Source organism: Sceloporus undulatus, chromosome 4 (genome assembly GCF_019175285.1).
Source record: "Sceloporus undulatus isolate JIND9_A2432 ecotype Alabama chromosome 4, SceUnd_v1.1, whole genome shotgun sequence".
Lineage (NCBI taxonomy): Eukaryota > Metazoa > Chordata > Lepidosauria > Squamata > Phrynosomatidae > Sceloporus > Sceloporus undulatus.
The window spans coordinates 38,360,525-38,374,338 of record NC_056525.1 but is presented as its reverse complement, the minus strand read 5'-3'; the positions used below and the strand labels follow the sequence as shown (position 1 = coordinate 38,374,338).

General features: G+C 42.7%; 1 protein-coding gene across 7 annotated transcripts in view; it reads right to left on the bottom strand.

Moving 5' to 3' along the window:
• The window catches only part of DLGAP4 (DLG associated protein 4), a 524,530-nt gene that overhangs the window by 47,091 nt on the left and 463,625 nt on the right, over window positions 1–13,814 (bottom strand). The window lies entirely within an intron of this gene.

Here is a 13,814-nt window from a genome sequence, read left to right as displayed (position 1 = left end):
TGCATGGGTCCTAAGAATCCGGAAGCTGCACCAAAGCTTCACTACAGTGCTTAGGAATGGAGTGTGGCTTTGGCGTGACCTCCGGACTCTTAGGACCCATGCATCATTTAAATAGCATACCTCCAAAGAGACTCGAAGCAGCTTTATTTTGGCAGTCTGTAACAGGCCTATCTTTGTTTCTTGGCAAAAGGAAAGCAGGGAGGGGGTTAGCCTAGTCTCCCATGGAAGGGCACTCCAGAGGGTGGGAGCAGCAACCAGGAAGGCTCTCTCTTGTGTCCTCACCAAGCAAGACTGTGATGGTGGGAGGACCAAAAGAAAGCATTTCTCCAAGGATCTTTGGATCCTTACAGGTTCATATAGGGGATATGGTCTTTCAGACATTTGATTAGTATCATAACATTAGTGAAAGCTTTTAAAACATCTCTTCCATGCCATTTTCCTTAAATAAAACAAGAAAAAGGCTAATGCAACCTTGAAAATTAGAACATTTTATTTAGCATAAGCTTAATAAAGACCTTTAAATACTGATTATTACATTAACAGTTGTCATTAACAAACAGTAGTTGGCAGGTATACCTCCCATTTCATTTGTTAATGACCACTGTAAATATGCCCAAACCTCTCAATTAGTGAAGGTAATCCATGTTTGTGCCTTTATATATAAATTCCCCTGCATCCCCCTCCCATCTAAGCAATACACATATCTGTTTGCTGGAGCAATACTCTGTGCTATGCATTTGATGAAGGAGGCTGGAATCCATGAAAACCTATGCCAAGATGTGAGAAGCGTTTTCACTATTTTTGCCATGGCAGATGAACATGGGTAGTCTGTACACATTATTCTTCCTATATAAGCAAAACAAAAGCAAAGTACCATACTTGCATGTTGGCCCCAGAAAGACCGACAGCAGGTAGGAGGCAGATAATTTAGATTAAGAAAATAGCACAAGGAAGCAGATTAAAACCATTCTTCACACTGTAGCCTCAATCTTTGCCCATGGCTGGTTTTGACTTAATATCACAGTAACGCATAACCTGCTAGCTTGGGCCCTGTGCAGACGGGCCTTAAAGGCCAGTTTGGGTGCGGAGTCAGGGCATTGCATATACATGATGCATGCCATGGCTCCACCTCCAGAGTGACGTGAAGCCACATGCCACACCACGTGGCGTGCCATGTCACGCAGATAGCCACAGTGCACGGCTATCACACCCTTTCCAGGGCACAAAAAGGAGCCACTTTTTGCCACTCCTTTTCGTGCCCTGGAAAGGCCAGATTGGGATTGTGGCATGCAACTGCCATGGCCCTGATCTGGCTGTAAAAGGGGTGGTCTGCACAGCCCCTTGGTCTGTCAGATGAATGGACAAAACAAATACTGAGTACTTGTAGCAGTCCTGTCTTTGAACCCGAGAACCACATGAAGCAGCCCTTTCCACATTTGGCAAGATTACACAATCTGGAATGTAGTGTTTTGTGCACCAGACTAGAATAACAGGAAAGCAAAGTGATTCTCTCAAGTTACTGTCAAAGTAAATTGCTGTGAACCCATATGTTTAAGCCTATCACCTGCCTCAGTTACATTTGACTGTTACCAAGATATCTTCAAAATCAGCCAAGCCCATGTTTCTGTCCTCTCTACCTACAACATGCATACACTTGCTACTAATGAAGCAAGATGTGAAACTGCTGTGACATTTTGTTTCAGTGTAAAAGATTAGAAGCAAATGTATGGTCAGAGAGCACATCTCCCAGAACATCCTAGACAGATACTGAGAACTCAGTGGGATGGCTTATATGACCCATTACAGCTTTTAAAAAAATGCTATATGAATAAGAGTTAAAGTAGGATTTAACAAGTTTTCCAGAAAAGTGAAACAAATTCAGTTTAATCACAGATAACCTCATGTTCTTTCTAGCACTTTGATAAATGGGCAGCAATAATCCATGGGGGGGGTGATCCTCTTCTATAACTTACATTTCTTTCCTTGCTAGCTCATCTTTTACAATATGCAGCAAGTCAAGTCAGATTAATGTCAGTGACCTCACCACATTACATAGGTCTTGGCAGAGAGTCCTATTTATGTGAGTAAACATGACAGCTCTGAGATACTTCTACATAAGGACTACTGAAAGGAAGCAAATTGGAAGTGCTTTCACTGTCTCCTATGGCCTTTTATGAGTGAAAATGAAAACTTGGGAGAGCTCAGCAAGTCTGCTACTTTTCTGCACAGAGGTCAAAGTCAATCATGTATCAAATGCTGTCACTGGCACACAGTCTAACAGATACTGTGAGTTCATGAACCAATGTGTGTTAAAAGGGCTTCAATAAAATCAGCAAACAGTATTTAAAGGATTTTTGTGCTTCCTGCCACCATTAAATACACACACACACACACACACACCCCACTTGAAAAACTGTATTTGTTTGTCCAGGCATGCAGTTCAGACATCTCCATCCCAGCCAAAACTGTAGAAACCATAACTTCAGCAACAACAGTACATCAGTCCAGCCTACTATATATAATTTTATTTAATTGTCCTTCAATTACTCAGGTCAAAAGTGAGCTGATGCCCAACTGCAGACTCAAGATTCCTCCTGTACAGTTCTTTCAGTGACACCACAAGGCTGTGACATCACAAATGGTTTCTGTGGCAACTGGCTGCTCCAGGCCTGAATCCATCAAACAGGAGGTGGCCAATTAGAGAGCAGCAGAACCAGCTCTATGGACACACACAGATCTTGCAACTGATGGGAATAGGAAAGCAAATTATAGAGGCTACAGATAGCCTAATGAGCTCAGCTTAATGGCTTTCAGCAATTTGTGCTATTTTTAGATTTGCCCAAGTGTGTCTTAGAGAAAAACCAAACAATATCCCATAAAGAAAATGGTCATGATTTTAAGTAATTGTGTGCCTATGGCGTATCCACATCCACACGTGTACACACAGAGAAAGTACATGCTTGGCTGGGAGAGGAAAGGAAGGAAGACCTTTACTTTTCTATGCTGAATATAAACATTATGTATTTCAGATTTTTTTTAAAGAAAGAGATTTAAAAATCTTTTATTTACTTTGTACAGTGGGCCCTCCTCCACATTTGATGGGGTTAACAGCACAGGGCCTCCGTGAAAGTGGAAAAACCACAAATAAGAAAAAACACTATTAAATGTATCCACAAGCCTAAAATATTCATTCAACATTTCTAACTGAGCTGGGTGGCAACACTTCTAGAAGTCCAAGCAGTGCTCCCTTGAACACAGAAAGCTGCCTGGGACTGGCCCCTCTTTCTAGCTCTATACAGAAACACAAGAAGCAGAGAAAAAGCCACAGCAGTAGAACAGCCTGTGAAGTACACAAAGCAAGATTTCTGTTCCAAAGGATATGGACTGGGCATTAGGTAGAAACAGCGAAATATTAAGACTGCCAAGTAAGGACAGGAATATGCTGTTGAGGAGAGATAAAGCTGACAAACCATTTGTGCGCCTGTAAACCAAGATTCTGAGACAGCCACATGGAAATATGGACAGTACACAAAGATCAGTTTTTGGGGCTATTCCTTTAACTCTTAATTTATTTTAATGCTGTTGTTCAAACTACCATGGGATCCATGGATCCATGGATATGTAGAGGCAGGTAGGCAATGTGATTAACAGGATAGTTCTTATTTTAATTTATTTGAGAAGGACAACTGTAATTGATCAAAATCAACTGCAGAATGACAGATTAAAAACAGTGACACAGCATCCATTAGTATCATCAACAAGCACTTCTGATACAACACTGAAAGCCTTTGTGTCTCAGGGATATACTATAACCTACATTTTGAAATTTCTATGCACCCTAAGATACAGTTCACCCTTAAGAACCTGTAAAACCTCAAACAGAAAAAAAAAACCTATGGAATTTGCTATTTCAAGAGGTAATGACTGCTGCCAAGTTATATACTGTAGTCTCAAAATGGGGGAAACAGGCAAATTTAAACTATAAAGTTTACTGGTCATGATTACAATGATTCCTTGTCATGATAGATACATATTCCCTGCAGTACCAGAAGCAGTTCACTTCTGAATAACAGTTACTGGGAAGCATGAATGAGAGAACACTATTCCATAATGTCCTTCTTGTGGGCTTCCCATTGGTCATTGGTTGGCAGCTGTGAAAAACAGAATGGCACACTAAATAAAACTTGGTCTGATACACTGTAACTGTTCTTATTTTAAAGAAAAGGAAGAAAAAGGAAAATGCTCCTGCTGAGTTTCAGCAACTATCTGAAAACTATACCACACACAAGTAATTATTATGTCAAACCTAGAGGGGGTAGTAGTAACAATAAATCTACAGAATAGCCTTGAGCAGTGCTGGGAAAAAATACAAGACTTCACAGTGTGCTTGGGCTACAAAGGACATACAGTATACTGCTGCTAAAATTGTTCTCACAGATCAAATTTTAGAATAATTTGAAGCATAGGGGCTCTACAGACCACCCTTTCCTGGCTTGATCAGGGTCATGGAGTGGCTCCTTTTTGCGCCCTCCAAAGGGCGCCATAGCCATGGCAGCATGGCTGTATGGCGCCTCTTCAGCACTGTGTCCTCTGGACACAGCGCCGGAGGTGCACCATGATTCCATGTGCTGTCTGGAGCAGCGTGCGGCATTATGGCACCCTGAAGTCAGGGTGTGCATCATCAGGAGGTTGTGCCCCGACTCCACCGACATAGGGTCATCATGTATGGACAATGCAGACCAACAGCCCCAGGTTGGGATTGACCAGTCCAGATGCTGATCTATCAGATACAGGCAAAATTCTGGCCCAAGGGAGCCTTAGTGTGGGGCAAAAAAACCAGCTGTTTGCCATAGAGTTTCTTGAAAATCCCATGTTGACAGCTGGCACACCAAATGGACCCACATGCCCCTTACCTGCTGCCACTGTTGTGTCTTCTCTTAAGGCCCCTGTTGCAGCCTGTGGCATTGGATGGGGGAGCCTGGCCATGTGCAGGTAGCTAGGTGCTTGCTCTGTTTCCACCCTTACAGGTTGCAATAGGGGCCTCAGAGAAGACGCTACAGTGACACCATGTAAGGGATGCATGGCAACAACAGCTCCATGGTGTGGCAGAGAGTAAGCATGTAAACACTTGTCCATCACTGCACAAACCCAGGGACAAACTAGGTGAGAATCAAGGGCAAGATACCACTGGCCTTCCTATATTAGTCAAATAAGCGTTTTAGAGATTAAACTGACGTGCACTAGAGCATTCTGCTGTGTGACAGTGAGTAACTTTCTTAACTTATAAAACACAACAATTTAATTTCAATAACACCAAACTTAAATTAAAACCTTTTCAGGAAAGAGGTTATGCTTATAATAAATTCTTCAGTGATTAGTTATTCTACATACAAAACCTATTTGACAGTTACTGTACCCTATAACTTGAAGGTAACACCATATGCCACAGAAAGTGATCAAGCTTAGAGGGGAGCAGTTAAGGGAGTGCATAAAAGTGACAAAGGAAAAGCTAAAAGAGAAATAATGCATCAGGCACAGTGTTAATTATCTTTTTAATGTTCCATCAAGTAATGGGGTGGAAGAAAGAACTGAAGGAATACAGAAACAGCCATCTTATTTTATGAGCTAGTCAGAGTCACTTAATCAAAGGCAGAGTAGACAGTAACAGAAAGAGCAGAAGAAAGCTGTCTCCATACCTGAGGTTTACAAAAATGAGTTAAAAGCTAACTGCTGATGTGAAGTGAGCTAGCCTAACAACACTAGCCCAGTTCTGTCTTTGGATTCAAGAATATCTCAAAGTTTGTGCTAATGAATTCTGAGAAACTGTTGAAGGCAGCAGCATCATCATTTCAGAAACAGGATTGTGAGAACTGCCAGGATAAAGATATAGAAAAATACCATGAAATCTGGTATTTAAGAATTACATCAAAAGACAGCAACATAGCCATAACATGTCCACAATGAATTAAAATAATTTTATAACACTTTATGTGATACAGGAATCATATTCACCCTATAGTTTTAACATGTGTGACTGAAATAGCTGCGGCAGAATTCAAAGACATAGTCATGTTAGTCTATATCAGTATGCAAAAGGGTATTGTAGCACCTTTGAGATTGAGAGTGGCATAAACCATCCTCTGTCTATCAGCAATGCCCTTCAGCACTCTACATTGGGCAAATAGACCAGTCTCTGCACCAGAGGATAACTGGATATAAATCAGGCATATGAATAAACAAAAACCAGTTACAGTACACTTCAATCTTCCTGGGCGTTCCATCTTGGACTTCAGAACAGCAGTCCTTGAATAATAATAAAAAACTACAAAGGAAGATTGGAAAGAGAAACTGCAGAATTGGAATATATCTAAAAACTCCACCAACAGGGTTGAATAGAGACAATGGTTTCCTGGCACACTACATGTACATAACACTACTTAACTCTGCAAGCCTCGTGAGGACTTCGTTGGTCAGTTCATCTGCTTTCTGGTTCCCAGCCAGCATCACACTACATTCCAACAACAGCCACCCACAACATTCATATGGTTATCTACTCATCTTGTCTTTGACCTCCTTACTCCTCTTGCCTTTGTCCCCCGAGACCACTGTTAGAACTAAACTTGTTACTGCATCACCATACCTACTAGTTTTGCATTTCTGTTGCTAGTCCCATAGTCTGCTTATAAAGGTTGTGCCTGGACACTTCAATCCATGCATCTGAGGAAGTAGACTGAAGTCTATGAAAGCTTATGCTACCAACTCTTTTGTTTCTCTCAGTTTCTCATCCATAGGGTCACCATGAAGTGAAACTGACATGATGGAAAATTATGAAGTGTTCTAGTAATACCAAATGCTGTTGTTGTAAGCACAATCTTTACTCACACTGCTGCAGAAGGAGGGAGTGTTTGTGGGGTGAGAAGAAAAAAGCTCACACAAAAATTATAGCTAAGTGGGGCATGACTCAGAAGCCTTAGAACATGGAAAACTACTTAAATATCAAGTAACCAGAACTGCTTAAAACAACAGTGTAAAGAAATGGTCATGGGATCAAAGAAAACACAGAGAACAGCCCCTTTTAATATATGGGATTCTACATCTAGGCTGTATTCAATTCATCGTTGAGACAGGATTTATCATCACTATCTATCTTTATCAATAAGTAGTATTCGGGGGGGGGGTCCTTCTGAATTAGCTTAGGAGCTATTTGGTGGAGAGACAATCAACTTAGTTTATAATAATCAACAAACCAGAATGGCCAGTTCCAAAGCCACTAAACCGCTGCCTCCCAGATCCAGAAAGCAGGTTCCTGAAATACACTCGTCCCTTCACATTTGCAACTTTGACTTTTGCAGGTTTGATTATTCACAGATTTTATTAATAGGTTTTCTCTAGGAATCTCTAGGTCCTCCAGCACAGCTCTGCGGTCAACTTTAACCAAAAGTTGCACTGAAGGAGCTAGAGATTCCTAGAGAGAACGTTCCACTCGGCCTTTGTCGCTCCTCCATCACAATTCTGTGGTCAATGTCTAGCAGCTGTTGACCACAGAGTTGCACTGGAGGAGCTAGAGATTCCTAGAGAGGAGTTCTCGCAGGTAAAAACATAGTGTTTTTGTTATTTGAAGTTTTTCAACATTCACAGGGGTCCTGTGCCCCTAAACCCAGCGAACATAGAGGGACAAGTGTGCAGCTGGATTAACTATAGAGCTGCAGATGGTCATAGGACATGACAAGGTACGAAAACTAAAACCCTGTAGAAGAAATCGTCTAACAATTTGGCAACTGTATCTCAGTCTGATACAAATAGGAATGATGTTTTTTATAAAAAGGATACTTTGTAAATTGCTCAGATCCACAACAACAACAACAGTTCTTAAACCTAGTTCACTTTCTTGGGTCTTTCGGAGAACCTGCTGATCGCCACATGAAGATAAACAAGGGAAGAGCCTGGCTGCCCTTTTCACTTCCAGTTTCTGATAATGCTACAAGTGAAAAGATTCCTTTACTTCTTCTAAGGTAACGTGGCTTTGTATTGGAATACATAGTGCACCTCACTCCTTCTAAGGCAGTGGTCCCCAAACTGTGCCCTTTAAGGGATTTTGGACTTCAGCTCCCGAAATCCCAGACTGTTGGCCAACGTGGCTGAGGCTTATGGGAGCTGAAGTCCACAATCTCTTAAAGGGCACAGTTTGGGGACCATCTTGAAACTCATAGTACACCTCATTGGTAAACTGTATTACAACAGAAGTCACAACACAGCGGCCCCAAAGCAGCCAGAGCCTGAAAAAGGCAAAACAGGAGAGCATTTCAACAGTGGCTCAGGAAGAAGGCAGGCTTTTCTAAAGGCAGAAAGGCAAGGATGCTCATTCCCGCCTGTAAAGAACATCTCAGAGCCACCAGTGAGCCAAAAACTTCATACCTACTCCCCCCCAAAAAACAGGCCTATTGTTGTTGTTGTTGTTGTTGTTGTTTTTAATTCTTAGCCAAGCCCCGTTTGGAAATCCACCAATAGCTCCAGCTGCGTTCACTGTCTGGCTGGGTTCCTGGGATGGAGACAGGGGCTACATCCGCACTGCAGAATTCAATCCGAGTTGACAGCGGTTCAACTGCTCTGGCTGCAGGCGATGGCATTCTGGGAATGGTCGTTGGTTGTGGCACACTGAACCGCTGTCAACCCGGTTAATTCTGCAGTGCGGATGCGATGTAGGAAGCCACCATTGCAACACACCAGTGTTCCGCTCCACTCCCGCATCAACCACCCTTTCCTTTCCTTACCCGCCTGGGACTCAAGTCCATCCGAGCCTCTTCCCGGAGGAGGAGGAGCAGGGCAAGGGCCAGGGCCAGGCAGGGCAGCGGCGGCGGCGGAGGGAAACTTTTCTGAGTCCTCTCGCAGCAGGAGCCCGACTGAGTCACCGCCGGCGCAGCCGCCGCCTCCCCGCAGGCAGCCCCCCCCCCGGGCCCTGGCTGGCAGGCAGCCTCCGCCACCTGCCCCCGGCGCCTCCCCTTCCCCTTCCCTTCCCCGGGGAAAGAAGAAGAGGCCCACACTCCGCCCCGGCTCTGCCTCCCTCAGCAGCCCTTCAGCCGGGAGAGAGGAGGACTCCTCCGGAGGAAGCAAGAGACGCCCGCCTGCAGGCCTTCCTCCCCCTTCCCTTCCTCCCTTTTCCTTTCTCGCTCTTTTCTTTTTCTTCCTTCTTCCCTCTTTTGCTCCCCTCTTTCTTTCTTTCCCTCCCTTTTCCTCCTTTTTTCCTTCCTCCCTGTTTTTTCCTTCCTTCCTTCTCCCACTAGGCCTTTGTAGCTCCTTTTCCTTCCTTCCTCTTCCGCTTCTTTTCCTCCCTCCCTCCTTCTTTCCCTTCCTTTCTCTCCTTTTCCTTTCTCCCCTTTTCTTCTTTCTTTCCTTTTCCTTCCTTCTTTCCTTCTCCCTTTTCTTTTTCTTCCTTGCTTTTCCTTCCTCCTTTCGTTTCTTTTCCTCCTCCTCCTCCTTCCCCAACAAAGGCCCTCAGGGCCACCGAGGAGCCGGAAGGAAGGCAGTCCCCCCTTTCCCCTTCTCCCGGCGCCGGAGGGAGGGGGGGCGTAACGCTTGCCTCCTTGCTTTACGGCCTGCTGCAAATCCTTTCCAGGGCGCCCTTGGCATCTGCTCGGTCCCCCCGCCAACACACACACTTACAAAACAATCTGAAGGCTGCCGGAGTCCCATTCAGTACAATGGCGCAGTCAAATGGTGTCCCTGATATCAAATGGCAAAATCAAGGTTTGCTTTCTGGAATTTATGATTATTTGGGTATATTTTCAAGTCATGGACAGTTGAGTCTGTGGAAAGGGAGGCCCAACTGGAACGTTTTCTTATAACACTCCTTTCCCCTTCTGAGCTTGACAGAGAGGAAGGTCCAAAACACACTGCAGGGATAATCCAGTTTGAGAGCACTTTAACTGCCTGGCTCAGTGCTAGGGAATCCTGGGAAATGTAGTTTGTTGTGTCACCAGAGCTCTCTGACAGAGAAAGCTAAATGTCTCACAGAACTATGGCTCCCATAATTCCCTAGCACTGAACTAAGGCAGTTAAAGCAGTCCCAAATGGGATGATTAGGAGTTTTGGACTGAAGGCCTGTTCAGCAGGAAAGCCTCAAGTCTTCCACAGCCATGCTGTGTGTGACCCTTGGGCAAGACAGGCTCCCCAGTGTCCTCCCTCTATTTAGTTCAGTTGCCATTGGCACTCTCAGCTTGTGAAGATATATAGGGAGACTGCATGGCTAGCTATGCCAACCTGCTTGGTGTATTCCTTAATTCAAGGACCTTACTGTGTTAGTCTGGAAAATCAGTCTGAAAAGGAATCTTGCAACATGTTTGCAACTAACTGAAAGAAAGAAGCTGGTAGACTTGGGCCTATTTCTTTAGATGCATGTTTTGGAATGGTCTGACCAATAGGGTTAGCATTAAAAAGTAGATAACTGAGTCAATCTATCCTGTGATATTGAAGGGAAAAATGCACATCTGATCACGTGCAGGGAGACCAACCTTTCATTAACAGCAATAATTTGAGGTGCACCTAATAGTTGAGTTCTTACATCCAAAAACCAATTGTGTTAGCCTGTTTCAGAACAACAAAACACACACACACACACACACAAAGCACAAAGAGGGGGGAAGGTCTATATATATATATATATATATATATATATATATATATATTGGGAGGACGACAATATTCCACTTCTTCAGATCTATGCAGTGCAACTTGGGTGCACAAACATTGATACAAGTGTGTGTGAAATGTAACAGATTCTACTCTCTCTCTCTCTGTGTGTGTGTGTGTGTGTGTGTGTGTGTGTCCTATTTTATCCTGTGCAGATCCTGCTTTTCCTTTAAAATGTTCAGGATGCCTGTGTGGGCTTATCCTATTTCCATACCATACTTTTGAGGAAGGTTAATGAGTGATTTGCTCAAGGTTGCCCACAGAGGACAATTTGACTAAAACTGAAGAAACACTTGGATTCCAGTTTCTTCAATCCAAGCCGACATTAACCTTACACCTTACCTAGTGAACGGAAGTTGGATGGGACAACCAGAACATGCTTAATGGAGTACAATACAGTACTGTTAAGAGTCCAAAGAAAGGTGAGATTTCAAAGCATTCAAGAAGACAAAACAGTGGTCAATTGCGGTTCTCAAGTGATTTTTGAGACCATTTTGGAAAGCAGTTTTACAGACAGCAGCACAGTGGCTACTTTCTTGTTTACAGCTCACAGTAATGTATCATACACAAGCCTAAAATCCAGGGAAATAGAAATGCCTGAAATGTTAAGCGTGGTTTAGAAGAATGTATGTTTCTCATTGGGGAAATCTGATAATAGCTGCACTTTGTAAGGCACTTCTCTTTGGCGCTCTTCCATGTGGTCACCAAGGCACCTTACTCTGTTGTGTTCTCTATGGGGCTGGGCCAAAGAGCTGTTTGGTACATGATTTTTGGATCGCTGACAGCTTTCAAAGGCTAAGGGAGGAATCCTATGAATACTGTCTTAAAGATGAAGACATCTTGAGTTCAAAGAGGCTTGCTTCTATCAAGTGTGTACTGTAAGAATGGGAATCCTGGGATTTTCCCAATGATGTTGGATTACAACCCCTAGCAGCCCTAGGTTACATAGCCAGTATTGAGGAATGTAGGAAGTTGTAGCCCAGGAACATCTGGAGGGCCATATGATTCTCAGCCTTGGTGTACAGGATTGCAGCCAAAAGCCAAAGCTTAAGTAAATCCAAGGATTTATTTTCTACACTGACTGCTTCCAAATGAGACTTTTATTGCACAACTGCCCTGAATTTTAGAGGGGAGCCAGACATTGTTGTCTTCCATTTCTAAATCTCCCATCACTTTTTATTTTTCCATCACTTCTTCCATCAGTTTTCTTTCCTCGGGAAAAACTCTTTAAGGGGGAGAAAGATAGAATACCTATCCTACTTTTATAAAAACAACATTACAAGGAACATTGCAGCTGGAAGCATTCTAGGCCTCTCCAGGTCTGAAGTTGTTATGTAGGTTAAAAATGTGTTGTGTATTTTATTATAATCTATCATAGGTGTGAATCTGAAAGGCAGGGTGGAAATATTTATTGGCAAATGGGTCCAAAAGAATAGATAACGTATAATGTTTTGAAACAGACCACTGTTAATGTGCAGTTTCCAAGCCTGGTGCTTTGGGCTATAGTTCCTATACTCCCTGACCATTGGGCATGGTGGCCAGGGCTAATTGAAGTTATAATTAAAAATATCTGAATGGCATTACATTGAGATAAATGCACCTGTTTTACAAACCCAGTAAAAATTTCTAGGGTAAAGACAGAAATTATGTAGTCTTCCAGATGTTAATGGACTATAAATTCCAGCAGACCTTAACAGCATGGTAAGACATACTTGGAGTTGCAGTCCAACAGCATACGGCCATATAATTTCCACTTCATCAAAGGCTTAAATAAAGTTTACAGCCCCCAGTTTAACTTGAAGAGTTTAGCAATGAGTAAGCTTCCTGTGCAAGAATCTAAAAATAGGATGGAATGTGGCTTCTGTCATCCATCTGAGTTTGGTGGTATTCTTTGGAAAAGGTATAGGAATTGCTTGAACTGCTTCACAAATTAGGTCTTGGTGCAACATGCAACTAGCTTATCTTCCAACCTGTAGGTTCTGCAGACGTCTACATAATATAAGAACATTTGTAGTACAGTAATATTTGGATGAGGGTTTGAGCACTAGACTATGACTCTAGGAGAACAGTGTTCAAATCCCTGCCCAGCCATGGAAATCCACTGGGTGAGCAAAGGCAGACCCATTCTGAACAAATCTTGCAAACAAAACCTGTAATAGGTTCATCTTAGGGTTACCATAAGTCAGAAATGACTTAAAGGCATGAGAACCAGTGTGCCGTAGTGGTTTGAGCACTGCAGTCCAGGGTTCAAATCCCATCTTGGCCATGGTAACCCACTAGGTAACCCTGGGCAAGTCTACACTCTCTCAGCCTCAGAGGATGGCAGTGAGACCCCCTCCTGAAGAAATTTGCCAAGAAAACTCGACAGGGTTTGCCTTAAGTCAGAAAAGACTTGAAGGCACACCACCACAAGAAAGAGGTGAACTAAGAGGAAGTTTTTTGGTAAAGGTATTTAAAATTTATGCATGATCCTTAACAGTGTGTCTGCAATTAAAAATGTAAGGAACAACTGAAATAACCAGTTTGTGCACTTTCCTGCTTTCTAATTTTAATGATAAGAGATTTTCATTTGTCAAAATAATTACAATTCTCAAGTCTTGGATGGGAACACTTGGCTTTGAGATGCTGATGAACTATTATTTTAATCATTCCTGTTTGCTGGACTGGCTGGAAGGGAATGAGGACCACTGGAATCCACCAACATCTGGGAGGGCTGTAAGTTCTTTGGCTCTGCCTCAAGGCCTTTAAGAATATTTTGCCCATAAGACTTGAGAACCTGGAGCTAGAAGTCTTAGCCATTAAGTTTTGTTTACCTAAAGAAATTAAATTCTGAGATATATTTTATAATAGTTTTAAAAGTTTAGGCTCAAATCTACTTAAAATAGTGGCTGTAAATTTACAGAGGTTTGCTGGATCTAGTATTTGAACATTATATATCATGATATTAACACACACAGAAAAGTACTGTACAATTTAATTGAGCTGTATAGGACAACATGTTTCAACAGATTCTCAACACTTGAAAATGATTGATAATAAGTATCTGAAAAGCAGCTTCTTTGCCAGCAAGGGTAATTTTGTATATTCTCCCTCTCTCTCAATAAAAAAAAGATACACAGTTATTTTGG